The following is a 20,791-nucleotide window of genomic DNA, read 5'->3' as shown; positions in this document are numbered from 1 at the left end:
CGGTTTTTCATTTTTGAAATCTGGTCACCCTATTCATCAAGCAGAAAAAGTGAAGAATTGTAGTTTTGCTAATGGACGTCATTTTGGCATATCATTAGCTTTGAGGATACCCATTAATATGAAGAAAAATAACATCGATTCCCAATGTAGCCCCCCTTCCCTGGGCCAATCGCAGATCGGGCCCCCCTCCTCTGTACTAGGGTCTGGCTACGTGTCTGAGTGTGGTGCATACCTGCTTGCAACAGGGGGGCCTGAGTCTCCCGCGATGGTATGAGGGATGACAGGATCAGGTTTCTGGGGTGAATGCCTCTGTCTCATCAGAGCAGGATGAAATTTCTCTTCAGAAGGACTTGGAGAGACTGGAAACGTGGGCATGTAAATGGCAAATGAGGTTTAATACAGATAAATGTAAGGTTATGCATTTGAGATGCAAGAATAAAAAGGCGACTTACAAATTAAATGGAGATATATTGGGGGAATCCTTGATGGAGAAGGATTTAGGAGTGCTTGTAGACAGCAGGCTTAGCAATAGTGCCCAATGTCATGCAGTAGCTGCAAAGGCAAACAAGATCTTATCTTGCATCAAACGGGCAATGGATGGAAGGGAAGTAGACATAATTATGCCCCTTTACAAAGCATTAGTAAGACCACACCTTGAATATGGAGTACAATTTTGGGCACCAATCCTAAGAAAAGACATTATGGAACTAGAGAGAGTGCAGAGAAGAGCCACCAAATTAATAAAGGGGATGGACATTCTAACTTATGAGGAGAGGCTAGCTATATTGGATTTATTTACATTAGAAAAGAGGCGTCTAAGAGGGGATATGATAACTATATACAAATATATTCAGGGACAATACAAGGAGCTTTCAAAAGAACTATTCATCCCACGGGCAGTACAAAGGACTCGGGGCCATCCCTTAAGGTTGGAGGAAAGGAAATTTCACCAGCAACAAAGGAAAGGGTTCTTTACAGTAAGGGCAGTTAAAATGTGGAATTCATTACCCATGGAGACTGTGATGGCAGATACAATAGATTTGTTCAAAAAAAGGTTGGACATCTTTTTAGATGGGAAAGGTATACAGGGATATACCAAATAAGTATATATGGGAAGGATGTTGATCCAGGGATTAATCCGATTGCCAATTCTTGGAGTCAGGAAGGAATTAATTTTTCCCGTTAATGGGGTTTTTTGTTTGCCTTCCTCTGGATCAATAAGTAAGTATAGATATAGAATAAAGTATCTGTTGTCTGAATTTAGCATAGGTTGAACTTGATGGACGTACGTCTTTTTTCAACCTCATCTACTATGTAACTATGTATGTAATGGTGCAGCGCCTCCATCTCTGAGCCCCAGGAATACGGGTGGAATCCTTCCAGAGAGTCGTCCCCCCCTCGGGGATGAGAGATTCCAGTCTCACACTGTATATCTTTAAAAGCAGCCGCAGCTCTTTATTCACAGCAGCAGAATAGCAGCAACAAGACTGTCAATCAGGTACAGGGTGTCTTCCTCCACACAGGACTGCTCTCCCTCAGGATGGTCTCTGTGTCCCTGCCACCACCCCAGGTCAAGGGCACCCAGGGTGGGGCTAGTTCTTCCCTCGCCCCCTAAACAGGGTGAGAGGAATTGGTCCACCTCCCTAACTAAGGTTGCATCAGCTCTACTCAGAGGCTGATGGCTCCCCTTCTCCAACGGCCAATTGATATAGGCTCTCTCTGTCGCCCTGGGCCAGCCAGGTGACAGACTCAGCAGACTCTAACTCTGGACTGAACTCTTAACTCTGACACACACTTCTACTAAATAGGAAGTGCACTGCTCTTTATGATATTGGCAGGCACTGCCCCTGTGTCTCTGCCTACCACACAGGGTCAGGTACCAATTTCAGGAATGTCCCGTTATTAGCGTAAACACAACAGAGTTCCATGGATCTAGCATTAAGACTGTAAGCTCTGCAGGCCAGGGATTTCCTTTCCTATTGTCTGATTTTGTTTGTTGCACTTATTGTACTATAATTCTCTGTACTGTATTGCCTCTCTTATAAAGCGCTATATAAATAAAGATTTACATACATAATATATCTTAATGCATCTTAAGACACCTTAGAGTTCCCTCTATAAGACACTTTATGGTCCACTCAAGTGAATAGTCTGTAAGTAGGGTGAACACTCGTCCCGGTTTTGCCGGGACAGTCCCGTTTTTTTCTGCCCTGTCCCGATTTTAGCTCCGTCCCGGTTATGTCCCGGTTTTTGTCCCTGGTCCCGGTATTGCGGGGCAGCGGCGGTGAGGAGAATGCGGCGGCCGGTAAGTATTTTCTATGTGTGTGTGTGAATGCTGCCGGGGAGACTGAATGAAGGAGAATGCCGGGGGCGGGACTTAGAATGCTGGCCGGCCCGCATGGGATTGGATGAATGATGATGCCGGGGGCGGGACTTAGAATGCCGGCCGGCCCGCAGGGGATTGGTTGCAGGCAGGTCAGAGGAAGCCGGGGGCGGGACTTCCGCTTTGTGCAGAGCACACGTGTCTTCCCGCTCCCGGCTCCTCTGTTCGCGGTGAGTGTCCCCTTTCTGTCCCGGGTCCCAGCCAGGGGGGGTAATAGGAGGTGGTAGCGGGGGTGCGCCTACCTTTGTACCACCTTGTACCTTTGCCCCCCCGGCGCTCCCACCATTGCCCCCCCGGCGCTCCCACCATTGCCCCATCGGCGCTCCCACCTTTGCCCCCCGGCGCTCCCACCTTTGCCCCATCGGCACTCCCACCTTTGCCCCCCGGCGCTCCCACCTTTGCCCCCCCCCCGGCGCTCCCACCTTTGCCCCCCCGGCGTTCCCACCTTTGCCCGCCCGGCGCTCACAGCTTTGTCCCCCGTCGCTCACAGCTTTGCCCCCCGGCGCTCACTTCCCCCCGTCCCCTTGGTGTGGGAGATGGGTTCGGGGGCGGGCAGTGGTTGCTGCGCGGTCGCAGGCGGTGCAGGCGGAGGCGGGGTGTATCTCTGTGTGTGTGTGTGTGTATCAGTGTGTGTGTGTATCAGTGTATGTGTGTGTGTGTGTGTATCAGTGTGTGTGTGTGTTTCAGTGTGTGTGTGTGTTTCAGTGTGTGTGTGTGTATGTATCAGTGGGTGTGTGTGTGTGTGTGTGTGTGTGTGTGTGTGTGTGTGAATCGGTGTGGGTGTGTGTGTGTGTGAATCAGTGTGTGTGTGTGTGTGTGTGTATTAGTGGGTGGGTGTGTGTGTGTGTATCAGTGTGTGTGTGTGTGTGTGTGTGTGTGTATTAGTGGGTGTGTGTATCAGTGTGTGTGTATCTGTGTGTGTGTGTGTATGTGTATCAGTGTGTGTGTGTGTGTGTGTGTATGTGTATCAGTGTGTGTGTGTGTGTGTGTGTGTGTGTGTGTGTGTGTGTGTGTGTATTTGTGTGTGTGTGTGTGTATTTGTGTGTGTGTGTGTGTGTGTGTGTATGTGTATCTCTGTGTGTTTGTGTATCTGTGTGTGTGTGTGTGTATCTGTGTGCGTGTGTGTGTGTGTGTGTATCTGTGTGCGTGTGTATCTGTGTGTATCTGTGTGTGTATCAGTGTGTGTGTGTGTGTGTGTGTGTGTGTGTGTGTGTGTATTAGTGTGTGTGTGTGTGTATCAGTGTGTGTGTGTGTGTGTGTATCAGTGGGTGTGTGTGTGTATCAGTGTGTCTGTATCTGTGTGTGTGTGTGTGTGTATCAGTGTGGCTTTTTTGGCGATAAGCTGGTGATAAGTGGCTTATCGCTGCTTACTGCATGAGGGCCTTAGGGAGGATTTGTTCCTTTAAAGTACACCTAGTTTGGCATAGGATTTGGATGTCAGGGTATCAATGTGCAACCCAAATGTTAAATGGGAGTTGAATGCCCAGATATTTAAAACCAGTAACAGGGGCTAGGATGGTATTAGAGCTGGTTTTTATCTGAAGCTCTGTCGTTGGCAGCTTTAGCAATTTAGCTCTGGTCCCAAATACCATTGTTACAGTCTTCTCAGTGTTTAAAATCAGTTTGTTTTGGGAAATCCAGTTTCAAGTCTCAAAAAATCAGATTGAAGTATGTGTTCAAGGTCAGAGAGGCGAGGGCTGCGTGCATATAGGATAAGATCTAAGGCAGGGCTGCACAACACGCGGCCCGCGGGCCTCATGCGGCCCACCTGGCCTCTCTGTGCGGCCCGCGATGAGATTAAAAAAATAAAAAAAAACTTTGAAAAATAAAAAAACTTTGGAAAAAAAATGGCGGCCATTCCCCGCGGTCCCGCTCCTTGCTCCCTCCGCCCCCCCCACCCCCCGCTCGCAACGTGGGACGGAGGGGGAAGTCACAGCCAGCTGAGCTCTTCTGCGGCCGCTCCCCCCCCTGATCCCAACGTGGATATGTGCAGGGGGGTGCATTGAGGTGAGGTGCATTGAGGTGAGGTGCATTGAGGTGAGGTGCAGGGGGGTGAGGTGCAGGGGGGGAGAGGTGATGTGCAGGAGGGGTGATGTGAGGTGCAGGGGGTGAGGTGCAGGGGGGTGATTGGAGGTGCAGGGGGGTCATTGGAGGTGCAGGGGGGTCATTGGAGGTGCAGGGGGGTGAGGTGCAGGGGAGGTGATGTGCAGGAGGGGGGAGGTGATGTGCACGAGGGGGGAGGTGATGTGCAGGAGGGGTGATGTGAGGTGCAGGGGGTGAGGTACAGGGGGTGAGGTGCAGGGGGGTGATTGGAGATGCAGGGGGGTGATTGGAGGTGCAGGGGGGTGATTGGAGGTGCAGGGGGGTGATTGGAGGTGCAGGAGGGTGATTGGAGGTGCAGGGGGGTGATTGGAGGTGCAGGGGGTGATTGGAGGTGCAGGGGGGTGAGGTGCAGGGATGTGATGTGCAGGAGGGGGGAGGTGATGTGCAGGAGGGGTGATATGAGGTGCAGGGGGTGATGTGAGGTGCAGGGGGGTGATGTGAGGTGCAGGGGGGTGATGTGAGGTGCATGGGGGTGATGTGAGGTGCATGGGGGTGATGTGAGGTGCATGGGGGTGATGTGAGGTGCAGGGGGGTGATGTGAGGTGCAGGGGGGTGATGTGAGGTGCAGGGGGTGATTGGAGGTGCAGGGGGGTTAGGTGCAGGGATGTGATGTGCAGGAGGGGGGAGGTGATGTGCAGGAGGGGTGATGTGAGGTGCAGGGGGGTGATTGGAGGTGCAGAGGATGTGATGTGCAGGAGGGGTGATGTGAGGTGCAGGGGGTGAGGTGCAGGGGTGATTGGAGGTGCAGGAGAGAGTGATGTGAGGTGCAAGGGGAGAGAGTGATGTGAGGTGCAAGGGGAGAGAGTGATGTGAGGTGCAGGGGGGAGAGTGATGTGAGGTGCAGGGGGGGAGAGTGATGTGAGGTGCAGGGGGGGAGAGTGATGTGAGGTGCAGGGAGGGGGAGAGTGGTGTGAGGTGCAGGGGGGGGAGAGTGGTGTGAGGTGCAGGGGGGGAGAGTGGTGTGAGGTGCAGGGGGGGAGAGTGGTGTGAGGTGCAGGGGGGGAGAGTGGTGTGAGGTGCAGGGGGGAGAGTGGTGTGAGGTGCAGGGAGGGAGAGTAGTGTGAGGTGCAGGGGGGGAGAGTGGTGTGAGGTCTAGGGGGGGAGAAGGATGTGAGGTGCAGGGGGGAGAGTGGTGTGAGGTGCAGGGGGGGAGAGTGGTGTGAGGTGCAGGGGGGGAGAGTGGTGTGAGGTGCAGGGGGGGGAGTGGTGTGAGGTGCAGGGGGGGAGAGTGGTGTGAGGTGCAGGGGGGGAGAGTGGTGTGAGGTGCAGGGGGAGAGTGGTGTGAGGTGCATGGGGGGAGAGTGGTGTGAGGTGCAGGGGGGGAGAGTGGTGTGAGGTGCAGGGGGGGAGAGTGGTGTGAGGTGCAGGGGGGGAGAGTGGTGTGAGGTGCAAGGGGGGAGAGTGGTGTGAGGTGCAGGGGGGGAGAAGGATGTGAGGTGCAGGGGGGTAGGATGTGTGTGGTGTGCAGGGGGGTATTGTGTGTTTGATGTGGAGAGGGAGTATTATGTGTGTGGGTGAGGGGGAGATGGGGGTATGAGAGATAGATGGGGAGTATCGCAAAGGTTGATAGTGAGGGGTTCTGGGGGAGATATGAGGATGATGATGAGGGGTGCTGGAGGAGATATATGAGGAGGATGATGATGATGATGAGAGGTGCTGGAGGAGAGATGATGATGATGATGATGATGATCAGTGTTCGACAAACCTATACATTTGCTCGCCCCGGGCGAGTGGATTTAATATCGTGGCGAGCTCCTATTGGCCCAAGCAGCACACGTGTGGTACTAGGTGGCGAGTAGATTTTTTTGTTTGGCGAGTAGATTTTTTGGTGATTTGTCGACCACTGATGATGATGATGATGATTTTACCCGTGCGGCCCAATTTTTTTTTCCTTGGAGCAGTTCGGCCCTTCTCGCTTTACGAGTTGTGCAGGCCTGATCTAAGGCCTCTCACAATAACCCGTTAGGAATATTAATTCCTCATCTATCCGACATAAGTATAAAATATAATCTACCAAGACCCCTAATACAGAGTTACCCACCTTATACGGGAGCAGCTGCCAGACGAGTATAGTAAATGTATCTTATTTCTTTTGCCACTGGAGGGCAGCGTGGAGTTGCAAGGAATGGCGCCCGTAAGGACGACGTGCCAGTTAGACGGAAGGAGAAGCGCACACATTTTTATGTGAAACGGATATATTTGGGGAGGGATTTAGGAGTCTGAGTGAGAAAATGTATATTTTGTCACAATGGAAAAATGGAAAAATTAACCATTTAAATATGCACAGATTTTATCCCACTTTTGGAAATTAGGGATGTTGCCTAAAAGTTTGAGAATGCATAAAGTGCCACCCGTGGGCTTTAATGAAGCAGCATTTGTGGGCTAAAGGGAACAGCATTCTGTATAAAGGTATTTTGGACTCAATATAAATAATTGAAGCCAAAAACTAATATTAAGTAAATTGAGAATGGAAAAAACTTCAGCACAAACGTACATAATGTGATATTCTGAGAGATCTTATAGATGTTATCAAATCCCACAATGAATATATAGAAAATGTCTGTATAGAACGAGTCAAACAAGAATACGCCAATAAAACGTTTAAAGCTGCAGTTCAGTCTTTTTTTTTAATTTTATTTATTTTTTTACTTCAATAGTTTCATGTGGGCAATCTCTAATTACCTTAAGAACTGTATAGCTGCAGGTCAATTCGTTCTCCATGTATTGATAGGCGAAATTTGGTGACATAATTAGTGAAGGGATCTGTTTTTCTTCTGCTTCTGTCACTCAGTGGAAGCTCATGAATATTCATGAGCACTCCTGCACTGACATGTGCTAGAGGGAGGGCAGGGCTGACAAAGGGGTGTGCCAGGGCTTGTGACAGGACATGAAGGGGCAGTGCCTTAGCAAATGGCTGTTAAAATAGAATACAAGAAAATTGGTCTTTCAAAGTTGTTTTTTTAAAAACAGAAAATGCTAAAAGTATTTTTTCTTAATACAGAACTGATTTATTAAAAAAACCCCACACATGCAGGATATTGACTGAACTGCAGCTTTAATTGGGAGATACAGGGGCCACAATTCAAGTCATTTAGCTAAAAGAAGGGAAGCCGGTAGAGCAGGTCAGTCGGTCAGCCAGTAGAGCGGTCAGCCGGTCGAGCAGATCTGCCGGTCAGCCAGTAGAGCAGGTCAGCTGGTCAGCCAGTAGAGTAGGTCAGCCGGTCAGCCAGTAGAGCAGGTCAGCCGGTCAGCTCTGAGATCAGCATTACTTATATCTCCTAACCTTTGCCCCCTGCATGTAATGCTGCAGAACAGCCTACACTGCATATACTGTACATGAGATACTTAACCCTTTCTTTTCGCTCGACTCTAATCTGAATGATTTGTTAAATGGTTTGTAATTAGAGAGATATTTGTAGCAGAATCCCATGTATGTTATTTTTACCTTTTTAGATACCGTTTTGTGTAATAAAAGATATTACAGATCTTGCACTTGTGTTTTGGCAGAAGTGTATATGTGACCCTATAAACCTTCTTCACACCCGGGCTTGGCAGTGTGACACTAGTGCAGCGTCCTGGGTAAGAATCACTGAGCTGTTAGCAATAGATACAACGGATAGAAAAGACACTACACATAGGTTTGATTAAAGAGAGTATTTTATTGAAATAATTAATCTCTTTGCTGGGATTGGCCTGCAGCACATTGCAGAGCGATATAGTAACACGCAGAGCAATGCACTGCAGGCCCCTCCGGCAGCGAAGGGGTGAAGACCAATGCAGGGTGTATAAAGATCTCACTGATAATTCATGCACAAAGGGCAGTTTGTTGCTGAGATCCAGAGGAAGGCGAAACATAACCCCTGCTGTGCAATGGGGGGGAAAAAATTCCTTCCTGACCCCATTAAATGGCGATCGGGTGGTCCCTGGATCACTGCGCAGTGAGATCAGATGGAGCAGCACAGATCAGCGTTGTTATACACAGGGGCACACTCGGTATATAGAGATGCGGGTGATGGGGCCCTTGTGCCCCTGTGTATAACTCACCTGCTCCCCCATCCCCCTGCATATCTATCCCATTCACCCCTTTTCCTCCCGCATACCTCGCAGGGCCGGCCGTCCATTAGGCGGTCGCCTAGCGCGCAGAGCTCCTAGGGGCGCATTAATAATTTTTATTATTTTGTCCTCTTATTATTTCTAATTTATTTATGTTTTTTTTTTTTTAAATTATTATTCTTTTTTTTATCCAGTATTTTGGCGCCCTTTTATTTTTATTTTGCGTCGCGCTGGGGTGCGGTCGCAGCCCCGATAGCTACGCCACTGTTTATTTTATTATTTTATTTATCTTATTATTTTTTATACAACTGGGGCACAAATTTTAAGTTTCGCCTCGGGCGCATGAAACCCGTGCTCCGGCCCTGCTCCTTGTTCTCTCTCACCCTCTCACGCCCAATATCCCTATCTCCCTCTAGTACCTGCCCCTCCCGCAGCCTTCCTGATCTTATCTGCCTCTCCTGCGGTCAAACCAACTTCTCAGGGCCCCTAGAATACCCCTGTATCTACACCCTGGCTCCTCTGCTACCTGCTCCTGGCTTCTTCTCCGCCTAAAAAAGGTGAAGCAGCAGATCCGGCCACACCTCTCGTATTCTCCTTCGCCATGGCCCACCTCGTCGCCAGACTTGACATCCGCTTCGTCGTCTGCCTCATCGGCCGCCTTGTAGCCCACCTCTTCGCACCACTTGACGCCCGCTTTGTCGTATGCTTCATCGTCCGCCTCGTAGCCCGCCTCGTCGTCTGGTGGCACGAAGGGCTCCACCTTCGTGCGTGTCCTGACCTGCAGGAGACATGAAGTGTTTGTAACCAGGGACAGTGATACTCTGTATCGCAAGAGCTCCTGTGCCACCTATACCCCCTCCCCAATACCACGTTATACCGCCCTCCACGGGACAAATACCCGTTATACCCACCTCCCCAGGCCCAATACCCTGTTATACACCCCTCCCAAGGCCCAGTACCCTGTTATACACCCCTCCCCAGGCCCAGTACCCTGTTATACACCCCTCCCCAGGCCCAGTACCCTGTTATACACCCCTCCCCAGTACCCTGTTATACACCCCTCCCCAGGCCCAGTACCCTGTTATACACCCCTCCCCAGGCCCAGTACCCTGTTATATACCCCTCCCCAGGCCCAGTACCCTGTTATACACCCCTCCCCAGGCCCAGTACCCTGTTATACGCCCCTCCCCAGGTCCAGTACCCGTTATACCCACCTCACCAGGCCCAGTACCCGTTATACCCACCTCACCAGGCCCAGTACCCATTATATACCCCTCCCCAGAACTCCGTTATACATCCCTCCCCAGGATCCTTTACACACACTCCCCAGACGCAGGACCCCCTACGGTGGAGGTGTAATGTCACATGGGTAGTGGAAGGTTTCCCAGAGAAGGTGTCCATGTGTCACAGCTGTTTCATCACCTTGGGTGAGAAGTCTCCCTACTCTCTGCCTTTCCTTTCCCTCTCCTGTCAGTCTCTCTCTCCCCCTTTAATCTTATCTCTTTTATTTATCTCTGTCCCTCCTTATTTTTGTTTCTATGTATTTCTCTCCCCCCCCCCCCCCATGTAAGGCCTGGGACATAGAGGGTTCAGCCACGCTGAGCCGCGCTCCTGCTCTGCCTCGCCTGCTGAAAATTGTGTTTTTTTCTGTCCTTCCAGGCGAGGCAGTGAGCGCGCTCTGGGGGCGGGGTGGAGGCGGAGCAGAGGCAGAGCGGAGGCTTGTCAGGAGGCGGAGCGGGAAGCGGGGCTAGTCCCCGCTCCCATTGGATGGGAGCGGTCACGTGACCGCTTCTTCGCTTCCCCGAGCGGCAAATTTGAAACTTGCCTGTCTCGGCAAAGTTTCTGAGCCTCTGCACGCATGAGCACGCATGCGGAGGGGGAAACTATAGCCGCGCTGATGACAGATGCAGGGGGTTTGTACATCTGCTCAGCGCGGCTCAGCCCACCTCAGCGAGCTTGAACTTACTAATAGGCCCAGGCATAATAGGGGAACAAACCTCAGATCTAAGTGTGTGGGGTTCTCTGTGTCTGGAGAGACCCCTAAATGTTCTCTCTTTGTTTTGGGAGACCCCTAAATATTCCCCAGTGTAGCTCGTTTCAAAATAACCCACAAAAGTAGCCTTGAGCCCTCGGTGACCGGGCGCTATGACCAGAGGGACTAGGCTCTCCCTTACCTGTGAGTGTGGACTACGTCCCCCCCGGCCTCCCCCCCCCTCTGGCAGTGACGTGACACAGCCGGGGGAAGGGCCAGGGAGGTTAGAATTAGACAGAGGCGCGGGGTCAGTCTATGCCCTGCCATGGGAGTCCCGCCCACCCTGCCCTTTATTGTGAATACTGGTAAATATGTTGGTTGTACGTGTTTAAAAGAAAAAAAAGAATAAATAAACAATGAAAATGAATAACAGAAATAAAATAAAAGGTGGCTGGGAGTGGCGAGTGGGCGCGGCTCATTTACACGTGCGTTCCTGGGCCCATTCTCGCCAGACAGGCGGGGCCCGGCTAGGGGGGAGTTACGGGCCATTGGATCGGGTACCTTTGGCCTTTACCCAATGAGCGAGCACTCTGGCAGGGGGTTGGCACTAATTAGGTTAATTGAAGTTTTACTAAAAAGCAGCGGCCGCCAGACCTCGTGTTTGTGGTTATTTATGTATTGGTTATGGTGGGGTTTGGGAAGCCAAGGGAAGGGGGGGAAGGAGAGGGGGTCTCACAGTCTCCGAGGTCAAGTTTCTATTTATCAAAAATACATTGAGTTACCTCTGGTTTCCAGGCATGTCCTGGGGGAGTTATCACAGAGACACAGAAACGTCGCTGAGTTTGGGTTAGTAACTCCCTTAACCTCTCAGCAGTTGAATTCCCCCTTGGCGCTAACACGTTAAAAACAAGCGTTGCTATTTCTTTGCATGAAGTTGCAGGTAATTGGAAGAGTTACACAGTGATGGCTATTTCATCACTCGAAACGGTCTTTTCGGTATTGTTCTCGGTCTTATTTCCAGCTTCACATCGGGTATCCATATCCATTCTTCGCCTCTGATCTGTATGCAGGACAATGCTTTAAAGCTGCAGTTCAGTCAATATCCTGCATGTGTGTTTTTTTTAATAAATCAGTTCTGTAGTAAGAAAAAATACTTTTAGCATTTTCTGTTTTTAAAAAAACAACTTTGAAAGACCAATTTTCTTGTATTCTATTTTAACAGCCATTTGCTAAGGCACTGCCCCTTCATGTCCTGTCACAAGCCCTGGCACACCCCTTTGTCAGCCCTGCCCTCCCTCTAGCACATGTCAATGCAGGAGTGCTCATGAATATTGATGAGCTTCCACTGAGAGACAGAAGCAGAAGAAAAACAGATCCCTTCACTAATTATGTCACCAAATTTCGCCTATCAATACATGGAGAACGAATTGACCTGCAGCTATACAGTTCTTTAGGTAATTAGAGATTGCACACATGAAACTATTGAAGTAAAAAAATAAATAAAATAAAAAAAAGACTGAACTGCAGCTTTAATAGGGCCTCTTTGGACTTGAATATTTTGGTTATTGAGGAGGTGGGGGAACAACTTAGCCACACAAGGAAGGATATACTCAAAGTGGAAATCCTCATTGAACAGTCTAGCCCTGGTACGGACGTTGTACAATCATTGGATAGTCTTAAGACCAAGCTGGAAAAAAATTAAAAGTGATCTTATTCACTTTAAGAAGTTGAAATTCAAAAAAGTTGTTAATGACTATAAAGATGGAAGAGTATACCCGTGGCTGAAGCAAGACCCCAAACAACGCAAGAACCAAAGAGGGAGAGCACCCCAGGGAGTCCAAGAAGTCCACACCAGTGACTCTGAAGCCCATTCCTCAACAGAACGTCAGAGAGGCCAAAGTCCGGCCCCTTTTTTAGGCCAATCCAAGGACAAGGAGAAAGGAAAATTAGACGCGGGGGCCAGGGGAAAGGGAAGATCACCCTATCCCCTACGTACAACGGAGCAGAAATGAGTATGGACACCTTGGTTGTTAATCTGTCTGATTACACTCTTTATCAATGTGAAATGTCTGTTTTAGCTAGGGGGCCCTCATATGTACCTACTACATTGTTTAATGATTTTGATTTGGAGGTTGACCTATTTAAATTTGAACGTGTATTAAACCTTAAATCATTTTTTTCTAACAGGTCTACAGAATCGGTGCATTCCAATATCCAACCAGGAACAGGTAATCCTCCTATGAACAACAAGGGACAGTTAATTTGGCCACTGACCAGCAAGGGACATATAATTCGGCTTCTTATCAAGGTACCAAAATGTGCAAGCTCAAATCCACTTTTGTCCCGCCATTTAAAAATCAGTCAGCACATATATACGACTGGTTAAGGGGGACATTGCAAGGTAGAAAAAAAACAAATATAGGGCTACATACAATATGTCTGTTCAGGAAAAGGAAGCATTAAAAATGTTGACTAATAATAATGAGATTATTATTAAACGTGCGGACAAGGGGGGTGCCCTAGTAGGGCAGAATTACTCAGATTATAAGGCTGAAACCATCAGACAACTGAGTGGCATTAACTGCTACATTAAATTGGATAGGGACCCTACCTTTAACTATGCGAGAGAAATTAAGGAAATGATCCAAATGGGGGTTAATAACCGGTGGATAACAGAGCCTGAATCTGAGTTTCTAACTATGTTGCATCCTAAATGCCCTATTTTCTATACCTTGCCCAAAATACACAAGAATTTAAACAATCCCCCGGGGCGGCCTATTATAGCTGCTATTAATTCATTAAATCAACCCCTTGCAAAATTTGTAGACACTTTTATACAACCTATAGCACAGACAGCCAACTCATACATCAAAGACACGTTTGATTTCCTTGACAAATTAAAAAACTCACCTGGTGATGGGACTAATCATATTCTGGTTAGTTTAGATGTGTCTAGCCTTTATACAATAATCCCCCATGTTGAAGGTCTTGAGATAATCAAGGCCACCCTCATTCGCCATTATAGTGATACTGTTCCAATTGAATACATTATGCTCATTTTACATTTCATTCTCTATAAAAATTATTTTAGATTTGAGAGTGATTTCTTCCTGCAGATTAAGGGGACAGCAATGGGCAGTAATATGGCCCCTGCTTACGCCAACATATACATGACACATTTCGAAGAGCAGTACATCTACAAATCACATATTTTAGTGCATATTAAAAGCTATTACAGATATATTGATGATGTTTTTCATATGGACAGGTACGGAGGATCAGCTGTTATCTTTTTTTGAGTATCTTAATGGTCTCCATTCACAGGTCCTCCTCACTAATACATGGAGTACACAGCAACTCTCTTTTTTAGATGTCCTCATTACACAGACTAATGGGGAGTTACATACTGATCTTTTTAGAAAGGATACAGACAGAAATGCAATTTTAAGGGCAGATAGCCATCATCCTCCTTCTCTTATTGATGCATTACCTTTTTCACAGAAAGTCCAGGTCTGCAAAATCACGAGCAGGAAGGATCATATTGAACCAGCTATTGGAGAACTACGTGGTAGATTCCTGGCTAGGGGATATCTTCCTGCGTACTGCACCGACACACTTTATTCGAGCAAATACCCAGTATGTACCTGGCAGATACCTGGAATGCGCCGCTCCTCACCTCTGACAAGCCCCGTTGCGTTTGCCTTCCCAGCCTGGGTTCATGCCTGGCTGATGGGCGGCTGATCTGTTAAATGATAATGATTAGGATTTAATAGGCTGCAATGCTTCGTGTGTCTACCAGATGGCATAAATTCATGAATTGTAATGCAGTATATATATATATACTGTGCAGTATTGCAGCCAGCGGGAATAAAATGCTTCAATCCCTGCCTGGAAAATAACCCAGTATACTCGGGCAGAAAACAGTCACAAACCTCAATACACCCGGGTATACCCGAATTAGTGGGACTAGCCGAGGTCGAATAAAGTGTGTCGCCAGTGTATATCCTCCTGCTGTGTTAGACCGGGCACTGGATAAAGAGGTAAGTGCTACCAAAAATAAGAAGGAGGACGGGCTTGTATTTACCACTATATACAGTCAAGCTGGTGGTTTTATTAAATCTACACTGGCGACACACTTTATTTGAGCTCGGCTAGTCCCACGAATTCGGGTATACCCGGGTGTATTGAGGTTTGTGACTGTTTTCTGCCCGAGTGCATTGAGGTATTTTCCAGGCAGGGATTGAAGCATTTTATTCCCGCTGGCTGCAATACTGCACAGTATATATATATATACTGCATTACAATTCATGAATTTATGCCATCTGGTAGACACGCGAAGCATTGCAGCCTATTAAATCCTAATCATTATCATTTTACAGATCAGCCGCCCGTCAGCCAGGCATGAACCCAGGCTGGGAAGGCAATCGCAACGGGGCTTGTTAGAGGTGAGGAGCGGCGCATTCCAGGTATCTGCCAGGTACATACTGGGTATTTGCTCGAATAAAGTGTGTCGGTGCAGTACCATTCTTAAACACTGGCATATTCTGCAAAATGATGATATATTATCTGAAAGTTGCTGTGTACCACCAATGGTGGCATTCAAAAGAGGGAGAAATCTGGCGGATAGCCTGATACATGCAGATAATGAGGGTAACTACAGAACTCCTCATTTTCTGGAGGGTGGCAGACCGGGTAACTTTAGATGCATGAGCTGCTCGGTCTGTAACAGTCTGACTACCGGTAGTCAATTCAGTCACCCCCAAAGCGGGAGGATCATAAAAATCAAAAATAGAATCACATGTAGATCTGAATATGTAGTGTACGTAATAAAGTGTCCATGTGGTCTTCTTTATGTGGGTAAGACCATAAGAATGTTAAAAACAAGGTTCATTGAACATAAAAGTGTAATTCGAAAAGGTACGGAACCCTCTATTCTTGTGCAACACTGTGTGGAACACAATCATAATGTTGCCTCTTTACGCATCATGGGTATTGAGACAGTAGCACCTAGACAAGGCACTCCAGATAGGGAGACTTTCTTATTGAGACGTGAAGCATTCTGGATACATGCTTTAAATACCAGCAACGGTATGGGTCTTACAGTAATGAGCAACATAATTTAAAATGCTTCCTTAATAGAAGGTCATTTTTTGTCTTTCTACAGGCATATTTGATCTTGCACCATCCATGGACTCTGCACTTACCAATTGGGAAGATTATCCTTTTTGTGTGTTTTTTTTCCCTTCTTTTTTTCCCCTCCCTCCCTCCCCCTTCCCCTCCCTCCCTCCCCCTTCCCCTCCCTCCCTCCCCCTTCCCCTCCCTCCCTTCCCCTTCCCCTCCCTCCCTCCCTCCCCCTTCCCCTCCCTCCCCCTTCCCCTTCCTCCCTCCCCCTTCCCCATCCTCCCTTCCCCTCCCCCCCCCCCTGGTTGTGTGTACCCATTTCTGACCAAGGTATACACACTAGTATATTCTAAATACTGATGTACTGCATATTCTTATGTGGAATTTCACTGTAACTTTGCAGGATTATACTGATGTCATCAGCAGTATACAGTCACATGTTTTTAATAGTATATTGCTGTATTAGTTTTGTGCACATATGCTTTATTAATATTTTGGTGTGTGGTTTATTTACACTTTCAGGGTGATTTATAGGAGTGTCTCACTCCTCCCTGCTCTGACACTGATCCCATGGTGACGGATACATCTTTGTCCAGCCCTGTGAGTACAGTCTTGATTGATGCACGCCTGCCCCCCCTTTCCCCCCCCTGACTGCTGGGTCACGCTGACGTCATCATGGGGGAGTGTTCAGTCTGGGGAGAGGTGTGGCTGTGGCTGCAGTCCTCCAAGACAGCTCTATGCTGTATTGCCAGGGATTTAGACCTAGACGTCTGACGTCACTAGGGGGCGCCATATGGTAGCTCTGACGTCATCAGGTGGGCGTCAACATCCTGGTTATGTGGCAGAGCGGGGAGGGGTGAGTATCAGGGGGATGATATATATTGTGACTGTTTCTTGTGTTTGTAGCCTTCACCTTGACTGCCGAAACGTTGGACTTTATGGCATATTAAACCTCCTTTGAGTAAGACCGTGTGCCTGCTTCTTCTTCTTTGTCCGGCTACAGGAAGGGTCAGGAGACAGGGAGGACAGAGGCAGGAGAACCCCATCTGGCTCCGGCCTTGCCTGTCCCTACGAATACAAACATACAACCCCTCACTGAATAACATAGCCCTAATCCCATGTAATAATCCTGGGTGTAAACAAAATAATGGTTTTATGAATATTGTAATGGTTTATTAGGGACCTAGGAGGTGGCCAGTGGGGCTGTTATGTGTATTTTTGTTTATTGTGGGTAGCGGGGGTGGGTGAACGGGGTATTGGCCCCAAGGAGGGGTGTTTAGGCCTACCGGGTGGGGGGGTAGCGGGAGGGGTTGACCCCTTCATTACCTTAGCGGTATTAACCGCTAAGTTAAAGAAGAGGTTAAGTCATTCCGCAACCCCCTGGCAAGGCCTAAACACCCACCCAGGGCCAAATACCACCTTCACCCACCCCCGCTACCCGCAATAAGCCTGGCACGGGTATATAACCCCTTCATTGCCTTGGCAGTAATGAAGTTGCCTGTAAATGCATTTTTTATGCATCGGATTCATGCCGGGGGTCACTGGTGCTGATATTAATGGATATCAGCTCTGGGACACATGCATTTTATTTTCATCGTAGCTTCACCCCACCTTCTTGCCAACTTTTGTGGCGGGACAATTTGGAGAAGAAACAGCAATTTTAAAGTGTCGATCAGCCGCAATAAGCTGATCAGGGCTTATAGAATTGAGCGTGTTTGAAAAACTGGCGATCAGTGCCGAAAAGTGGCTTATCATCGCGCGTCTGCCGATTTTATTTATTTATTTATTTTCCGGCAAAAAAAAAACGGTTATTTTTGCTCTAATCGCCAACTTCTCTGGGCTTACTGAATCGCTGTAGGCGATTACTGCATGAGGGCCTTAGGGAGAATTTGTACCTGTAAAGTACACCTAGTTTGGCATAGGATTTGGATGTTAAATGGGAGTTGAACTATATGCCCAGATATTTCAAACCAGTAACAGGGGCTAGGATGGTATTAGAGCTGGTTTTTATCTGAAGCTCTGTCATTGGCAGCTTTAGCAATTTAGCTCTGGTCCCAAATACCATTGTTACAGTCTTGTCAGTGTTTAAAATCAGTTTGTTTTAAGAAATCCATTTTCAAGTCTAAAAAAATCAGATTGAAGTATGTGTTCAAGGTCAGAGAGGCGAGGGCTGCGTGCATATAGGATAAGATCTAAGGCCTCTCACAATAACCCGTTAGGAATATTAATTCCTCATCTATCCGACATAAGTATAAAATATACTCTAACCAAGACCCCTGATACAGAGTTACCCACCTTATACGGGAGCAGCTGCCAGACGAGTATAGTAAATGTATCTTATTTCTTTTGCCACTGGAGGGCAGCGTGGAGTTACACGGAGTGGCGCCCGTAAGGACGACATGCCAGTTAGACGGAAAGAGAAGCGCACACACTTTTATGTGAAACGGATATATTTGGGGAGGGATTTAGTAGTCTGAGTAACAAAATTAACCATTTAAATATGCACAGATTTTATCCCACTTTTGGAAATTAGGGATGTTGCCTAAAAGTTTGAGAATGCATAAAGTGCCACCCATGGGCTTTAATGAAGCAGCATTTGTGGGCTAAGGGGAACAGCATTCTGTATAAAGGTATTTTGGGTTCGATATAAATAAAATAAAACTAATATTAAGTAAATTGAGAATGGAAAAATCTTCAACACAAACGTACAGAATGTGATATTCTGAGAGATCTTACAGATGTTATCAAATCCCACAATGAATATATAGAAAATGTCTGTATAGAACGAGTCAAACAAGAATATGCCAATAAAACGTTTAATTGGGAGATACAGGGGCCACAATTCAGGTCATTTAGCTGAAAGAAGAGAAGCCGGTCAGCCAGTAGAGCAGGTCAGCCGGTCAGCCAGTAGAGCAGGTCAGCCGGTCAGCTCTGAGTTCAGCATTACTTATATCCCCTAAACGTTGCCCCCTGCATGTAATGCTGCAGGACAGCCTACACTGCATATACTGTACATGAGATACTTAACCCTTTCTTTTCGCTCGACTCTAATCTGAATGATTTGCTAATTGGTTTGTAATTAGAGAGATATTTGTAGCAGAATCCCATGTATGTTCTTTTTACCTTTTTAGATACCGTTTTGTGTAATAAAAGATATGAGATCAGAGGGGCTTCCTGTTTGCACTCGTGTTTTGGCAGAAGTGTATATGTGACCCTATAAACCTTCTTCACACCCGGGCTTGGCAGCGTGACACTAGTGCAGCGTCCTGGGTAAGAATCACTGAGCTGTTAGCAATAGATACAACGGATAGAAAAGACACTACACATAGGTTTGATTAAAGAGAGTATTTTATTGAAATAATGAATCTCTTTGCTGGGAGGGGCCTGCAGCACATTGCAGAGCGATATAGTAACACGCAGAGCAGTGCATTGCAGGCCCCTCCGGCAGCGAAGGGGTGAAGACCAATGCAGGGTGTATAAAGATCTCACTGATAATTCATGCACAAAGGGCAGTTTGTTGCTGTGATCCAGAGGAAGGCGAAACATAACCCCTGCTGTGCAATGGGGGAAAAAAAATCCTTCCTGACCCCATTAAATGGCGATCGGATGGTCCCTGGATCACTGCGCAGTGAGATCAGATGGAGCAGCACAGATCAGCGTTGTTATACACAGGGGCACACTCAGTATATAGAGATGCGGGTGATGGGGCCCTTGTGCCCCTGTGTATAACTCACCTGCTCCCCCATCCCCCTGCATATCTATCCCATTCACTCCTTTTCCTCCCGCATATCTCGCAGGGCCGGCCGTCCATTAGGCGGTCGCCTAGCGCGCAGAGCTCCTAGGGGCGCATTAATAATTTTTATTATTTTTTCCTCTTATTATTTCTAATTTATTTATCTTTTTTTTTTGAAAATTATTATTCTTTTTTTTATCCAGTATTTTGGCGCCCTTTTATTTTTATTTTGCGTCGCGCTGGGGTGCGGTCGCACCCCCTGCAGCCCCGATAGCTACGCCACTGTTTATTTTATTATTTTATTTATCTTATTATTTTTTATACAACTGGGGCACAAATTTTAAGTTTCGCCTCGGGCGCATGAAATCCGTGCTCCGGCCCTGCTCCTTGTTCTCTCTCACCCTCTCACGCCCAATATCCCCATCTCCCTCTAGTACCTGCCCCTCCCGCAGCCTTCCTGATCTTATCTGCCTCTCCTGCGGTCAAACCAACTTCTCAGGGCCCCTAGAAAACCCCTGTATCTACGCCCTGGCTCCTCTGCTACCTGCTCCTGGCTTCTTCTCCGCCTAAAAAAGGTGAAGCAGCAGATCTGTCCGCACCTCTCGTATTCTCCTACCTGCTCCCGGGGTCTTCTCCTCCGCCTAAAAAAGGTGAAGCAGCAGATCCGGCCACACCTGTCATATGCTCCTTGGTCATCGTACACCACGTCTGCGTCATCGGCCGCCTTGTAGCCCACCTCATTGTTCCACTTGACGCCCGCTTTGTCGTATGCCTCGTAGCCCGCCTCGTCGTCTGGTGGCACAAAGGGCACCACCTTCGTGCGTGTCCTGATCTGCAGGAGACATGAAGTGTTTGTAACCAGGGACAGTGATACTCTGTATCGCAAGAGCTCCTGTGCCACTTATACCCCATCCCCAATACCACGTTATACCGCCCTCCACAGGGCAAATACCCGTTATACCCACCTCCCCAGGCCCAGTACCCAGTTATACAACCCTCCCAAGGCCCAGTACCCTGTTATACGCCCCTCCCCAGGCCCAGTACTCGTTATACCCACCTCACCAGGCCCAGTACCCGTTATACCCACCTCACCAGGCCCAGTACCCATTATATACCCCTCCCCAGAAGGTCATGTTTCTATTTATCAAAAATACATTGAGTTACCTCTGGTTTTCAGGCATGTCCTGGGGGAGTTATCACAGAGACACAGAAACGTCGCTGAGTTTGGGTTAGTAACTCCCTTAACCTCTCAGCAGTTGAATTCCCCATTAGGCGCTTAGCACGTTAAAAACAAGCGTTGCTATTTCTCTGCATGAAGTTGCAGGTAATTGGAAGAAAAAAAGACAATGTCGGCGCCAAACAATGAAATCAAACCATATATTGAATAGTCCAAATCAAAGTCCTTGGATGACAGAGGTGGGTGGGC

The 20,791-nt window shown here is 47.9% G+C and overlaps 1 long non-coding RNA gene across 6 annotated transcripts in view; it reads left to right on the top strand.

Moving 5' to 3' along the window:
- LOC142465178 (uncharacterized) overlaps positions 1–16,856 on the top strand; it is a 79,303-nt gene extending 62,447 nt beyond the window's left edge. For 5 of the 6 annotated variants that reach the window (XR_012787808.1, XR_012787806.1, XR_012787804.1 and 2 more), the window contains 2 exons: positions 12,699–12,819; positions 15,676–16,856. This is a non-coding gene — a long non-coding RNA (uncharacterized LOC142465178). Of the gene's footprint in view, positions 1–12,698; positions 12,820–14,012; positions 14,091–15,675 lie in introns of those variants that run through there. The other variant, XR_012787809.1, reaches the window with a different exon arrangement.
- The last annotated feature ends 3,935 nt before the right edge of the window (positions 16,857–20,791 follow it).

This window comes from Ascaphus truei, chromosome 13 (assembly GCF_040206685.1).
Source record: "Ascaphus truei isolate aAscTru1 chromosome 13, aAscTru1.hap1, whole genome shotgun sequence".
NCBI classification, from domain to species: Eukaryota; Metazoa; Chordata; class Amphibia; order Anura; family Ascaphidae; genus Ascaphus; species Ascaphus truei.
The sequence above is the reverse complement of the archived record's forward strand: the minus strand, read 5'-3'. Positions and strand labels throughout refer to the sequence as shown.